Source organism: Pogona vitticeps, chromosome 10, assembly GCF_051106095.1.
Source record: "Pogona vitticeps strain Pit_001003342236 chromosome 10, PviZW2.1, whole genome shotgun sequence".
Taxonomy (NCBI): domain Eukaryota; kingdom Metazoa; phylum Chordata; class Lepidosauria; order Squamata; family Agamidae; genus Pogona; species Pogona vitticeps.
The window spans coordinates 14,070,907-14,085,428 of record NC_135792.1 but is presented as its reverse complement, the minus strand read 5'-3'; positions in this window follow the sequence as shown (position 1 = coordinate 14,085,428).

Sequence of the window (14,522 nt, the reverse complement as noted above, 5' to 3'; positions counted from 1 at the left end):
TGGAAGGTACGGAACACTTCACACAGCCTATAAATCATCTGCAACAAATGAGTTTCAGAAGAAGGTATTTCCGGAGATCAGAAGTATTCTGATCACAAGGACCAGTTCCAGGTCAAATCTAATGAGTTGAAGAAATGACATTCAGAGGCTTGGAACAGGAACAAAAAATGCCAGGTTTATTGCCAAGCCTCCCTCATTATTTTGTGTGTTTGGAGAAGATATTCCGCAAAATGAATGCATTGCACCAGTGGGTCACACAAAGCACTGGACATTGTACAGGTATGGGAACATATGCAAAATTTTACCACTGGACCACATCTAATCATGAGAATGGATCGTAACTGCCTGACCCCTGGAACTACTCCCTGGTCCCATGGACTGCAGGGCACCTTCAACTCTACTGATGTCCCCAAACCAGGTCCTTGACCAGAAAGCAGGTGGAGACACTCAGCAAAGGAGAAAAGTCAAGAGGAGGAGGACACAACGACTACCACGACCCTGTTGCTCCATTCCATGAAGGCGAGAAAACTTGGAAACAGGGTTTCTGGACTGGACGCTTCAATTCAGTGCAAAGGAGTCTGCATGTTGCCCTTTCTGTGCAGTTACCCTGAAATAGGATCCATCAGGCAAAACCAGCCTTTCGGAGAAGCAGAATCTTTCCCTTTGGGAATAGAAGACAGGATGATCAGTTCTGAGCAGAACTGTCACGAGGCATGAAAAAATCCTAATAAAGACTGGAAGAGAATTTTTTTTCTCTGGTGACGAAATGTGAGCTAAGTTCCTTATTTGAAGAATCAAACACAAGGAGCTTCTGGAGGAAGAGGGAAAGTCCATGACTGTACAAGAGAAATGGAAGAGTGATTGCGCCTGCCCAGTGGTGAGATCCTGTGGTCAAGGATGCCTTAGAACGCTGCAGGGTCAGCACAGCACAGGGAGAGATTGGAGTCATCCCTTTCCTGCCCCCTCCATGCCAGGGAGATCTTCCCTTCAGCCTCACCCCAGCACAGAAGGACGACATGTCTATCTTTTTCCCATCCAAGATCTAATCAGAATATAACGGGACTGACATCCTAATCAACGCTCCTATTCTGTCTTGGGTCCTTTCCCCCCACGATTCTCCACCACAGAATACAATTTATTTTGGAGAAGCTCTGGCAGGAAAACCTTACTGCCGTCCCCTCGTACGACTCCCTTCTGGAGTTCTGCCTGCAGCAACAGTGAAGGCAAGGAGGAAGGGAGGACCACATCCTGCTCTATCTTCAGCTTCATCACCCTCCCTCTTTCCTACCTCAGGGAGCCTGCAAAACCACCTCCCCTTCTAGTTGTGGCTAGGATTTTGCACCTGCCCCCAGATTCTGGTTTCTCCTCTGCCTCCCTCTCTGCCTCCCACCCCTCTTCCCTGCCCTTCCTCCTCGGCCATAGCAGCGTTTCAAGTGCCAGGGAAAGTAAAGACCTGCCGAACCTCCTGCTTCCCTCGTTTGGGAGCAGGCTTGTGGTACGCTCGTACTTGGCGCCCATCTCGCTCTCCGAGCCAGAGGACAGTTGGGAGGGCAGTGGGCTGCTCCTCCCTCCCACTCACACTCACTTACCCGACTTTGACTGTGCTGTGCAGCTGACGGTGCCGAGGTGCCAAGCTTTCTCGTGGCTTGGCTCCGATCACAAAGATGGTGCATCGTAATCTTTGCCTCAAATATGAGGAAAGCTTTACGACCCCCCAGAGTTCTTCCCTGGCTGGGATACCCATCCGAACCATGGAAGACCTCAACTCCCCGGTCCCCTCTCTTGAGTCTCCAAGGCTCCCCACCTCCCTCTGTTCCTCCCGACAGCAGTGGGCCCTTCGCTTCTTCCTGACACACTCTGAGCCCCCCTCCCTTCCATTCAGCAGCCCTCTGGTCCGCCTTATTTGGGACAAACATTTGGAGACTCAAGGGTGGTCTGGGGGAGGCCTCTCAGAGTTTGGTGCCCCCACTGGGAGCAACTCAATCCAATCGGAGTCCAATTTGCTTGGAAAAGGCCAAGCCATGGGCTTGGATTCAGCCCAAATGAGGATATATTGGGGGGGGGGGAGAGGCACACATCACTAGATGGCAGAAAAGGAAGGAAGGACAATGGCTTCCCTCCCTCCCTTCCTCTCTCCCACTCCTCCTCCACTCCCTCCCCATCTCCCCTTCCTCCCTTTTCTTTTTCTTTTCCTCCTCTGTCTCTCTGACCTTGCCAAGGCTACCCTAAGAGCATTGGAAGAGCCAGAGGGGAACAGAGGAGGAAAAGGAAGAGTGGCAGAGAGAAGGGAAGCCGAGAAAACTGGGGGGGGGAGGAGGATGGGGGAGAGAACCCTCCTTCCTGCTCTGCCATTGCCTCGGGCACTCTGTAGCCCAGCAGCTACAGCCGTCAGGTAAGGGTGTCTGGGGGTCCACGGGTGGGGGGACAGGATGGGGCTCATGGGGGGGGAATATGGGGGCTGGGGGGGAGGGCTCAGAGAGATCTGCCAATCTGGATCATAGCATTTCCCTCTTGGTTTCCCAATTAGAGGAAGGGGCTCCGGTTCCAGGGATTGATGAGGACTGGGGCCCTGGGAGCCACAGCAAGTCAAAGTCATGGGGAGGGAGGGATCTGCTGAGAGGGAACAGGATCCTGGAGCAGAGTGAGAGCAGAGATGGCAATACTGAGGCAAATAACAGTTTGTGCAAATAGTTCCTGATATTCGTTTCCATCTTTCTGGCAAGCCCATTGCGGTTTGTATTCAGGAGGGCTCACGGCATTCTTCAGAGACCTATTTTTTTTAGAAAAAGCAAATTTGTGAAAGTACATATGTAGATATAAGTACTGCAGTCACAGAGTTTTTTTAAAAAAAGAAAAGAAAAGGGGTTAAGTTTCTCTGGGAATAAGACCTCTGTATTCGAATGGAAGGTAAATGTTGAAATGCTTTATGTTAACTAATTCTGGAGAAATCAGAGTCATGGAACATTAGGAAATGCAATGTGAAAATAGATGGCTCTTTCTGTTATGGATTACTAAATGATATTTGTGGAATATATTTATCTTTTTATAAAGTCTGTGCATTTCATGTGTTATCATATCTTATCTAACTCATAGTGAGCCGAATAGATTTTTCAAGGTATGTGAGATCTTGAAGGAGGGGCTTTCCCAGTGCCACACCTCCAGGAAGTTTCTCTGGTCACTCAGGGATTTGAACCAAGGTCTCTCGAGTCCTAGTTCTAACTCTGGACATGATGCCTGCTTCTTACACCCTCATCACCTTTCAGAAACTAGCATGGCTGCACATTAGTTGTTTACAGCAGGTTCCTCACTTTGGGTCTTAGTGTGGGCTTCTTCACACCATCCATGGATTTATTCAAAACGGCACACAGCCATGGATCTTGTGGATTGTCCCTATGAAAGGTATGTGTGAGAGACAGAATGTCCTCTCCTACACAGCTCCTTGCCAAAACAACCAATTTTAAAAAGAGCTAAGGGTCCAAACAAAATATTCAGCCATTGAGAAAAGGATGTGGGAATGAAATTAACACCCCAACTCCTTCTATACCCTGGAGTGAAGAGGTCCTCTCCCAAACAAAGCTGTGCTTGAATATTTTGCAGGAATGGCTTTACTCAATCTACAATTCACACCCTCATCACCTTTCAGAAACTAACATGGCTGCCCATTAATTGTAGAAAGTAAGTTCCTTACTGAGGTTCTCAGCATGGTTTTCTTCACATAGTCCTTGCCTTTTTCAGATTGCCACACGACCTTATATATTCTTCATTGTCCTTCTTTCTTGGCTGTGGGAACATCATCTCGTTCCTCCTATGGGGTTAATAATATTTTTCAGTGTTTATGCACTGAAGAAGTCTTTCAAATCATCCCCTTTCCCACTAGTCAAGGTGCACAGTCTGCAGGACAGGCCACATTATTTGGGCGCTTGAGGCAGAGAATCCTACACACCCCTCTTTGGGAGCCAAGGTATCACATAAATAAAATAATTTATTGTCCCTGCTTAACACCTGAATTGGCTTGCTTTCTCTGCATGGTAGCCCCGGACTTGTGAATCAGGAACAAAATAAGAAAAACATTACTGCTACAGCAGAAGATGGAAAGAAAGCAGAAACTGAAGGTCACCTGAATGACTGACTCCGTGTTCAAGAACTTGCATCTCCCGTTGTCTGGCATTCCTCATGACTATCTATTTGCAATCAGATAAAAATTAAAGATGTTGATTTTTTCCTTTCTTTCTTAGGCTAGTTACTCAATCTCATAGCCTGAGCTAGAGCTTGGAAAACTTACTTCCATTTCTCAGAATTCCCAGATGGTATGGCCACTGGCCATCCTGACCCAAGGTTTCTGGGAGCTGTGGTCCAAAAAAGCTCTGAGGGAAATGCGCTCTGTGAAGCACACAAAATAGGCAGCAAAATATTAGGAAAACCTTCTCTGTAAATCCTTCTAATAGCTCCCCACTCTTAAAAGATCAATTTTATTGTCCTTTTATGGCAAGGCATTTCCAACTTCTGGTGACCCTGATAGGATTTGTGAAGTAGATAAGATTTTCCAGGAGTGGTTTACCATTGCTCTTCTCCAGAAAGTTTTGAAGGCCAAGGAGGGATCTGAACCCAGGTCTCCTGAGCTGTAGTCCAACGCTTTATCTGCTATATCCGCTGACAATTAACTCTGCTCCCCCCCCCAATCCAACCTTTTCCTTTCTCTGTCATGAAGATCCATGCTGACCATGGATCAGCCTGACTGTTAACGGTCACTTGGTTTGCAGAGAAACAGATGCTCTGCACATTGTGACCTCATTCTGACATCAGAGAATTCTGTTTCTGTTTGGCCTGCGTTGTATCCATGCCAACTGTAGGAACCCATCAATCCTTGTGATTACAGAACCGTCAATATGAACCTTCAGCAAAGCAAAGTGTTGGTCTTGTAATGGACCTGAAGAACAGTCGATACTGACCTGTGCCTATGGTGACAGGGGATTCTGGGAGCCGTAGTCCAAAACAGAAACAGTTACCAAGCTCTGCTTGGAATGTTTTTATGAGCCATCACATTGCCTTTGACTTGGGATAACCTTATGGATGAGTGACTTCCAACATGGTGCAAACGGTCCAGAGCAAACTGTCCTCTAGCATTCTGGGGTGGTAGATAGGTAAAAAACCACAACAGGATTTTCTGTTGTTAACATACATCCTTTGGTGTTGTTGCTGGTTGTCCTTATGAAATGTTGGTCTGCAGAAGCACATTGTTAATCATCAGATGTTTGGGGGAAGCTCTCTTGAATTAAAAAGACTTTTGAATACAAATAAATCATATGATTCTTGTTTGTCTCATGCAGAGAATATCCTTTCCAACACAACTCTTTCCAAAAATGACCAATATGGAAAAAGAATGAAAGGTGAAACAAGAATATTTAACTCTTATGTAAAGGGGGTGTGAACAAAATCCCTATCCCAACAACCTCTGTACTCTGGAATGAAGAAGAATCATCCCAAATAAATCTGTGCTTGAATATTTGTAGGAATGGTTTCAGGACAGAGTGTTTGAATACTATATGTTTTCTCCCATTGATGTGGCTAGTTGCTTTTTGCCTGCCATTTAAGAAGAGATCACATTTCTTTATTTTTGGTTCTGTCCCCTCTTCTTTCTTGGCCATGGTAACATGTACCCTCTATACCCTTGTGCCTTCATGAAATATCTCAGAAATATTATCTGTTAGTGCTTATGTACTGAAGGAGTCTTTCAAATCATCTGCTTTCCTACTTGTATTAATTTAAAGTGTGTAGCATGCAAGTCTGGCCAAGTTATTTTGACATCTGAGGCAGAAAAACCCACTCACCTCTCTCTGGGATCCTAAATTTAACACAAAATAATCGTTTTGTCTTTGCTTGCCCCAGACCTGTGAACTGAGAACAAAAGAAGGAAGACATTAGTCCTGTAGAAAAGGGTGGAATGCCATCTCAATTACTGACTCCTACTTGTTCAAGAGGCTCTTATGGTCTCCTGATATCTGATATTCATCCTTACTCAAGAATTTCAGAGGTCTGGCCCAAAATGGAAACTTTGCAAGCTTTGGGGGAAATGCTATCTGTGAAGAACATCCCTATTTTGAAATGTCAGCCATTTCCCTTACAAAACAGACAACCACTATAAACACTTTTTCTACAAATCCTTCTAAAAATTTTTCCCATCCTGGAAAGGATAATGTCATTTTCATGTGCTATCCTAAGGGACCCTCAAAGATTAATACAGACCCTCCTTCTTGTTTACCAGTCACGAAGAGTCATCCTTATCCATGTTAAGGCTCAGCCTGACTGTTAACGGTCACTTGGTTTGCAGAGAAACAGATCCTCTCCAGATTGTGACCTCATTCTGACGTCAGAGAATTCTGTTTCTGTTTGGCCTGGGTTGTATCCATGCCAACTGTCGGAACCCATCAGTCTCTGTAATCAGGAAACCATCAATCTGAATCAGAGTGTTGGTCTCATAAAAGATGTAAAGAAGGATCTGTTGTGATACAAAGCTATGGTGACTGAGGGGATTCTGGGAGCTGTAGTAAAAAAAAAGGGGCATTTCCAAATTGCGGTATACCTGTGTTGCAAGACATGCCATCTTTCAGTAACAAATATGGTCAAAGGGGTTTACAACACAATCAGACAAAGAAATAACAGCACAATCCTGCTGGAGAATAACAAAATGTTTCATAGCCAGTATATAAAACATTAACAAATGTAAAAATCGTAACAATTACATAACGAGCACCAATATTACAACACAAAGTAGATGAAGAATACTAAAACAATATTTTCACTTCTCGCTTTCAAAAAAAAAAAAAGAATGCTGTTTTGATCTTGTTAGTTAGCAACAAGCAGGACCACAATACAAGGAAATAATACAACATCAGAACATTTTAGGTCAGCTGCCAGTTGCAGGTGTTGGTAGGAAGAGGATAAAAGCATCCTTTGGCCCCAATGGCTGAAACTGACCCACCTTCTCTGCTGCTGATAGACACATTACCAGCACCATCAAAATATGTCCTTTTAATGAACAACAGAGAGAAGCATTTTTTAAAAAATAGGAAACAGTGTGTGAGGAAGTTGACCCACTTCTCCCACCAGGAAGAGAGACATGTAGAATGTGTGTGTATGTGTGTGTGAAAAAGGAAGAGAATAAATTTGGAACAGAGAAGAGAAAATGATATTAGCTGAAGGTTGCAGGACATTTCTGGGGATCTGACATGGGTGCGGGGGGAGGGAGTGAATCTACTGCTTTTATGGATGCAACAATTCATGAGTCCTCTTGTCAATGAAGAAAAGTGTTTTCCACGGGGGGGGAATCTCACTATAGGTTTTAACTTCTGTGCAACACCACCAGTTTTGTGAAGAGGGAATATCAGCAGGTGTAGCTTGTTGCAGATTACAGCCAATAAAATGCTCTTTTTTTGGTATTACAGGTACACAAGTTATTTCCTTTTAAAAATCGATTATGTAGCTGCTTTGGAAAACTTACATTCTGTTCTTCTGTCAGAACAGTGCTCAGAGTAGCACAATAAATATTACAGAGTAAATAACAAAAAAAAACCACAATTAAATATTACAAAATAAATAACAAAGGAGAAATATGTAACAGCATCTAAAGGCAAGGCATGAAAAAGACAGCTACCAGTCACTTACTGGTCAGTTAAGTTATTTCTCCAATTTTTAAGGAGCTGCTCTACCGTCTGAACCAAAAACAGTCTCCTTAATCTCTATGGATTTACCATATGTCTCATGGAATTATTGTGAGGGCATTGGTCAAACTGGACATTACATACATGTCTTGGAAACATGATTGATATGAGACTTAGTTTCTTGCAGGCATGACAGAATTATTTTAAAAAGTATATTTTGCCAACGAGCTTTGTTCTGGTTGGCTTTTATATGGACATGTGCTTTCTCCCTGTAGCACTGTACTTTAAAAAATAATTTTGTTGCTTTTTCTCTCTGGTATTTCAAAGTTCATCATATTATACTCAAAAGCACAGATGGTTAATTTCATCTTGGACTTTGTCATTTCATATTGGACTTTGTATGAATAAAAACTACTTTTCAATGAATGATTTTGTTGTTCTCTAACTTCCCAACACTAATTAAATTTGTCAGTACAGTATTATCATATGTGTCATGTCCCATATCTTGCATAACTATTCTGTCCTTGGAAATAAATATTTTTACAATATTAGAAATGCAATTCATGCTGCTGTTAATAAATGTACAAGACTATGCAAATCAGGTAGGCTTATTTACATAGTATGCAAATTTGGATTGTATGAAAATTAAATTCATGGACGGTTACATTATTGTTTTTCTACCAGCTTTTTCCAGCCTAGGTATCACTTACATTGTAACCACAGATGTAAGAAAGCCACTACAGAAACTACTGAAGCATAAGACCCATTTCAGTGGCTGAAATGCTGTTGCTTAGTGTAGTAGGTGGCACCAGAGTAGGCCCACTGAATCAATGGAACTCACAGAGGAGTTGACTCACTAAATCCCCACTGAGTCAATGGTCCTACTCTAATTGACTTACTAGGCTAACCAACAGGATTTCTGCCAGCAGGAGATCTATCTGAGTAAACTCTTCAAACAACCATATCATACTCCCAAGGCATATCATACTCCCAAGAACATTAGTTCTTCAAAAAGGACATCATCATTTCCTTGCCATTGTTTGATGTCTCTTTCAAATTTTTGAAATGTAAGATTCACTGCAACAATAAAATCAACAAGCTCAACAACAATTATGAGCAGAAGCTTCTAATGATTTCTCATCCATCTCCATCTTGTTTTTCCTGGCTCTTTGCTTCCCTAGTGCACCACCTCTCTAAACTTCACGAAGCCTCTGGAAGAGAAAAATGGACCTTGATATTTCTGGGAATCTGACAAGAGACGTAACATCAGAAGTTGGAAAAAATCTTGTTTCTCTTCTTTTTGGACTGTGGCTCCCATAATCCCCCACCCAGCATTTATCCTTTTGTTTTTCTTGCTTTCTATGCACTGTTTGCAGATAACCCGGCAAATAAATTCCAGCTGTGTGTCAACTCTCTCAAGCTAGGCTTTCCTACAATTGCAACATTTAGCCATACACATGAGATCCTGCCAATCTGTGGATGGCTACCCTCATTGGCTAATCATACTGAAAATGTTGGGTTTTTCCCCCGTGTTTTGGCTTATATACCTGGTTCTATGAGGGTTGGAGACTTAGTTTTAATGTTTTAATCTTTTAATTTAATTTTTATATATTGTTTAACTTTTAATATTTAACTTGTGTTTTTAAATTGTGTTAATTTTAATGTTGTGAGCCGCTTTGGGTCCCTTGTTGGGAGAAATGTGGCATGTACCTTGGTACATGCGCTCGTAATCTCGAGATTAGACCACTGTAATGCGCTCTACGTGGGGCTACCTTTGGGGTTGCTGCGGAAACTACAGGTGGTGCAGAATGCGGCAGCCAGATTAATCAGCAGTGTGAAAAAATACCAACATATTTCACCCACTCTGGCCGCCTTGCATTGGCTGCCCATCCGTTTCCGCATCGACTTCAAAGTGTTGATGCTCACGTATAAAGCCCTAAACGGTTTAGGGCCTCGATACTTGGCGGAACGCCTACTCCCACCAAGATCTACCCGTGTCACCTGCGCGAGCCAGAAGTTGAGGCTGAGGAGCCTAACGCCGAGGGAGGCCCGGAAGGAGAAGACAAGAAATCGGGCCTTCTCAGCGGTGGCTCCTCGCCTCTGGAACAACTTACCTCCTGTGATCCGCAGGTCTCCCTCGCTGGGTGTCTTCAAGAAGCAATTGGTTGTTCCGGCAGGCCTTTCCATCATACACCTCTTGACCCCCCTCTTTTCTGTTTTTATTTTTTGTTTTGTGTATTATATGATTTAATGTAGTGCTTTCTTCTTTTAGAATTGTCTATTTTCGTTGTCTTATATTATTTTTAGGGTTGTTAGCCACCTAGAGTGGTCCTTTCGGACCAGATAGGCGGGGTATAAATCAAATAAATAATAATAATAATAATAATAATAATAATAATAATAATAATAATAATAATAATAATAATAATAATAATAATAATAATAATAAGATGATGATGATGATGATGATGATGATGATGATGATGATGATAATAATAATAATAATAAGAATAATAATAATAATAATAATAAGAAGAAGAAGAAGAAGAAGAAGAAGAAGAAGTTTATTTTAAAAATGAAAGCTTGGCATCTAGCCCAACTGATGGTCTACCTGGCATTAATTGCCATGCCTAAAAGCTGGGTAAAAACTGGCCAAATCATCCATCCATCCATCTTTATTGTGTGGTCACAAACCTGACAAATCCAAGTGGGTAATATGGCAGGCCTACTTCAATGTGCCACTCCACACACAAACGCATGCACACACTAGGGAGTGGAGTAGGTGAATTCCTTTCCTGTCACTTTTGGCTCTTGGACTTGTTGAAGTTGACCACCCCATCTAGAGGCTAAGCTTTGGCCACTTGGAAGGTTGTTTCCCTTTCATCCACACGTGAATCTGTGTATCTGTACGAGGATTATGCTTCCTCACAATGACATAACTTTTAAGATAATTATCGGTGCTTGTACTTATTGCATTTTAGTCCCTCCAAATCCCCTCCCCTGAATGCGTGTCTAAATGCCTGCTCACCAAGACTACACTCTGTGGCTCTGAAGAAATGGGGTGCAATTCGCAAAAACAATTGTCAAATATTGCCAGATAAAACCTTTTGGAGGCCCACAGGCTGTTTCCAGTGAAGACTGCACATTTGCTTTGTTGTTACGCACCATTAAATCACTGCTGACTACAGTGAGCCTATGAATTAGTGACCCCAGAAGGCCTAATCATTAACTGTCTGTGAAGGAGCTGTAGAGGAAAAAGAGAGGGAACAGTGTGAGCTGTCCCCTCAAACCAAGATGACTGAGACAAAAGGAGAAACAGAGTCAGTAGGGATAATAGAAAGTGAAGTTAAATCTGGAAGAGGAGGAGAGGGAATCAAAAGGAAAGAAGGAAAAGATCGAGATCTGTCCAGTAGATGAGAGAGGGAAAGGGGAGAAGTTAGTTCTACCAGTCTGGAAGGAGGAAACAAGGGAGGAAGAAAGGAGGAGGGAGTTCAGAGTTCCAGTGACTGAGGGGAAGAAGGTTGGAGAGAGAGATAAGGAAAAGGAGAAAGAATTGAAATATGATAGAATGTGGGGGCTGTTAGAAGGTTTCCCTAATTTGAAGGTAGGAGGACTACTACCTAATCCAGAAAAAACTAAAGAGAGTTGCGCGTTGGTGGATCCACTAGAATGGACTGCCGTGGTCTTTCCACGGGGACAAGGTCCCTCAAAGAAGGTTATTCGTCCAGAGTCTACCTTCAACAGTCCATGACTGGAGGGGGAATTGGGCCAGACATCCCTGCTGTGGGACATTTTGTGCCATCCAGAGTGCTCCTATGAGGAAGAACGCTTTGGGCCAGCCCCACAATGAATCTTGTTGGTTCTAAACCAAAATTGTTGTCCCCACATTATGGAGTTACCAGATGTTAGTTTGTTTGAACCTATGGAAGTTGTTATTGATTCACCCAGTATTGAACCAAATTAAAAGTTTAATGTTCAAGAAAAGACTCAGTTGTCATTTACCGCCAAAAAAGAGGAACTGCTTCAACTCTTCAATGAACCCAGTCACACTGTCCTGCTCAGGTCTTGAGAACTCAAGGCTGTGGTTCCTTTTTGGTGTCAATCCACCTCACATTTGATTCTCCTCTTTCCCTGCTCCCTTCACCTTTCCCCAGAATTATTGTCTTTTTGTCATGAGTCTTCTTGCTTCATAATGGACCCAAAATATAAAAGCCTCATTTTAGTCATGTTTTCCTTCCAGATAGGTTTGATTTGATCCAGCATCCCCTTAATTGTCTTGATTGGCGGTCTATGGTATCTTTAAAGTTCTTCTACAATACCATATTTCAAATGAGTATCATATTTGAAATGAACATGATTCTTGTTAGCCTCTTATACTCTGCTTGTATGTTTGAAGAATTTCATTGTGTACTCTTCCTTCAAAGGAAACTAGATGTGGGTCATAATGCCCTCACCACTTCTCACAGGTACATCAGACAAATCCTTTTTGGGTACCTACTTGTCAAGTGGTTCTGGCTGAACATTTCAGATATACAGTATTTGTGGAGAATACCATAGTGTGATGGCCTTTGTAGCTTTAAGGGAATTAAACTGAAGAAGTAGTTTAAGCACACTGTTGATCTTCTGGTTTCAGAGGATCTTAGCTTTCTAGAAATTAATTCCAAAACAACAACAACCCCATCATGTTCATTCCCATTCCTAAATACCCATTCTTCCGTCTCTATCTGCTCATTATTTTGCAGCAGCCAGGTTATGGTTATTCTGTGAGAAACCAACTGTCTATTAACAGTAACACTCTAAATTGCTGTTGCCAGCATGCTGAAAAGATATAGGGAAATACTCTCTGTTTTTCTCTAGTGACCAATTCTGATAGTGCTCCTTGTAAAAAAAAAAAAAAGCAAAATATAATCATCATCTTAGAACTGCAGACCTGGGAGGGACCCTATAAAGCTGTAATTCCTTTGTCACTTCGAATGGCATAAAACAAAAAAATTCCTCATGAAGTGCCTCTAAAAAGTTGCAAAATGCTGTTTTGAAAGCAAGTAGCTTCCTTTCAAGTAGCTATTGAAAGGAAGTAGAAAGCATTGTTATGGTACACAATATATATTAGTGTAACTACTCATTACATTACTTTGAGAATGTAACTTAGTTGCATCTTCATTATCAAAAAGTGACTAGTTACAAGTAACGACACTATACGCAACCACTTCTGTACTTTGATATAGACCACATGTTTCAAACTCAAGGCCTGTGGGCCAAATCCCGCCCACTGGGCCATTTCATGTGGCCCTCACAGTATTGCCCGCTACTGTGCAGCATACAATACACAGGCGCTTACTTGGTTACCCATAATGCTCCACAAAGATGCTGGGAATCCGCCTAGCGGGGCTTCTAATCCCAGCATTCCAAGCAGCAAAGAGTCAGAGATAATTGAATGAGGAAGATTATATTTAATATGAGAAAGAGTAGATACGTTTATATAATCTTGCAGATACAACTGGCTCTTTGAGGGCAACCATAACGCCTATGCAGATCAAGAAGAAAATGAGTTTGACAACCTGATATTGGGAGTTTCTGGGCAGTTTCTGGGCAGATAAGAGTGGGGATCTAGAAATTGAAGAAAAACCCCTGTCATAAAATTCCATGAAGGCTGGGCAGTTGCACAATACAGTATGTACTTCACCGGGAATCCCTTTCATTAGTTAACTGATTTGAAAACAATTAGTTACAAAGGTACTACAGCTTATGTCTGAACTGCTGACGTACAGCTTAAAGAACTGTGATGACACATGCTTCAAGATGGATCTGCTAATATAGGACTAGAGGTCAAGATGATAGATTTATCGCTTACATTCACTGAAGTATGTGTGTATATGTATGCTTCCTAGGAATAAAAATTCCAAATGACATGCAGAGCTTTGCCTCAAAGGGCCGGGTTGCAACTTTTAAGCTCCTTGAAAAATGTGACTCTGCTTGAAACTCCGGAGACATCCCCAGAAGGCAAGGAAGTCTGACTCTCGCCCTCCCACGCATTCTCGCTGGCCAAGGCTCCAGGCATCTTGTGAAAAGACAAGTGTCAGGTTCCACTGATACAGCAGATTTCCTTGTATCACTTGAGAGATCACTGACGTAAAGTAATCCGGTAGGTGCGGAAACTGATGTGACAGCAACAACAAGGACTCCCCGACTTGGGAGCGGGAGTGTTTGATTTTAGCCATTCTTTCTGGGAACTGATTTCCTCAAGCAAATACATTTAAAACCAAATGTTTGGAGAAATATCAGAATCAGCCGCAGACACCTTTTACTCATGAATCACTTTCCTTATGAACAGAGTGAACATTTAACTACTGACTTGGATGCACAGGTCTTGTACTCATTTAGAAATCTTGCAGCAACAGGAATTTGAGAATTTTCTTGCTTGAATTTAACCTTTTATAGAAGAGGGGCAAATCTTCATACAATTCCTCATGTTGATTAATATCTTGTTTCTCCCCCTTCTTTGCCGTTTCCCCATAACCTTGTGATACTGAATGGCTGGGAGAGACTGACTGGCCCAGATGAGCTTCATGAACAAGCAATGACTTAAATGCACGTGTCTTTGTCTAACACTTCAGTCCCTATTTCACATGGGTCAACTTGGTTTATTTTTCAAATTCCATACTAAGTGGGTATTTCCTCTGAGGATCTGTGGCCAAGTTCCAAAGAACTACTTTAAAAGAGTAATCCCTGGAATGTTTAATATTTTATTTTTGCCTTTAACCAGCAGATGCCAGTGCCAAATCATATACTGTACTACTTTTGCAAGACCCCGCCCTTTCAAAGGCAGTCGCCTCTATGATATGGGGGTTAGCATTTGACAAATAT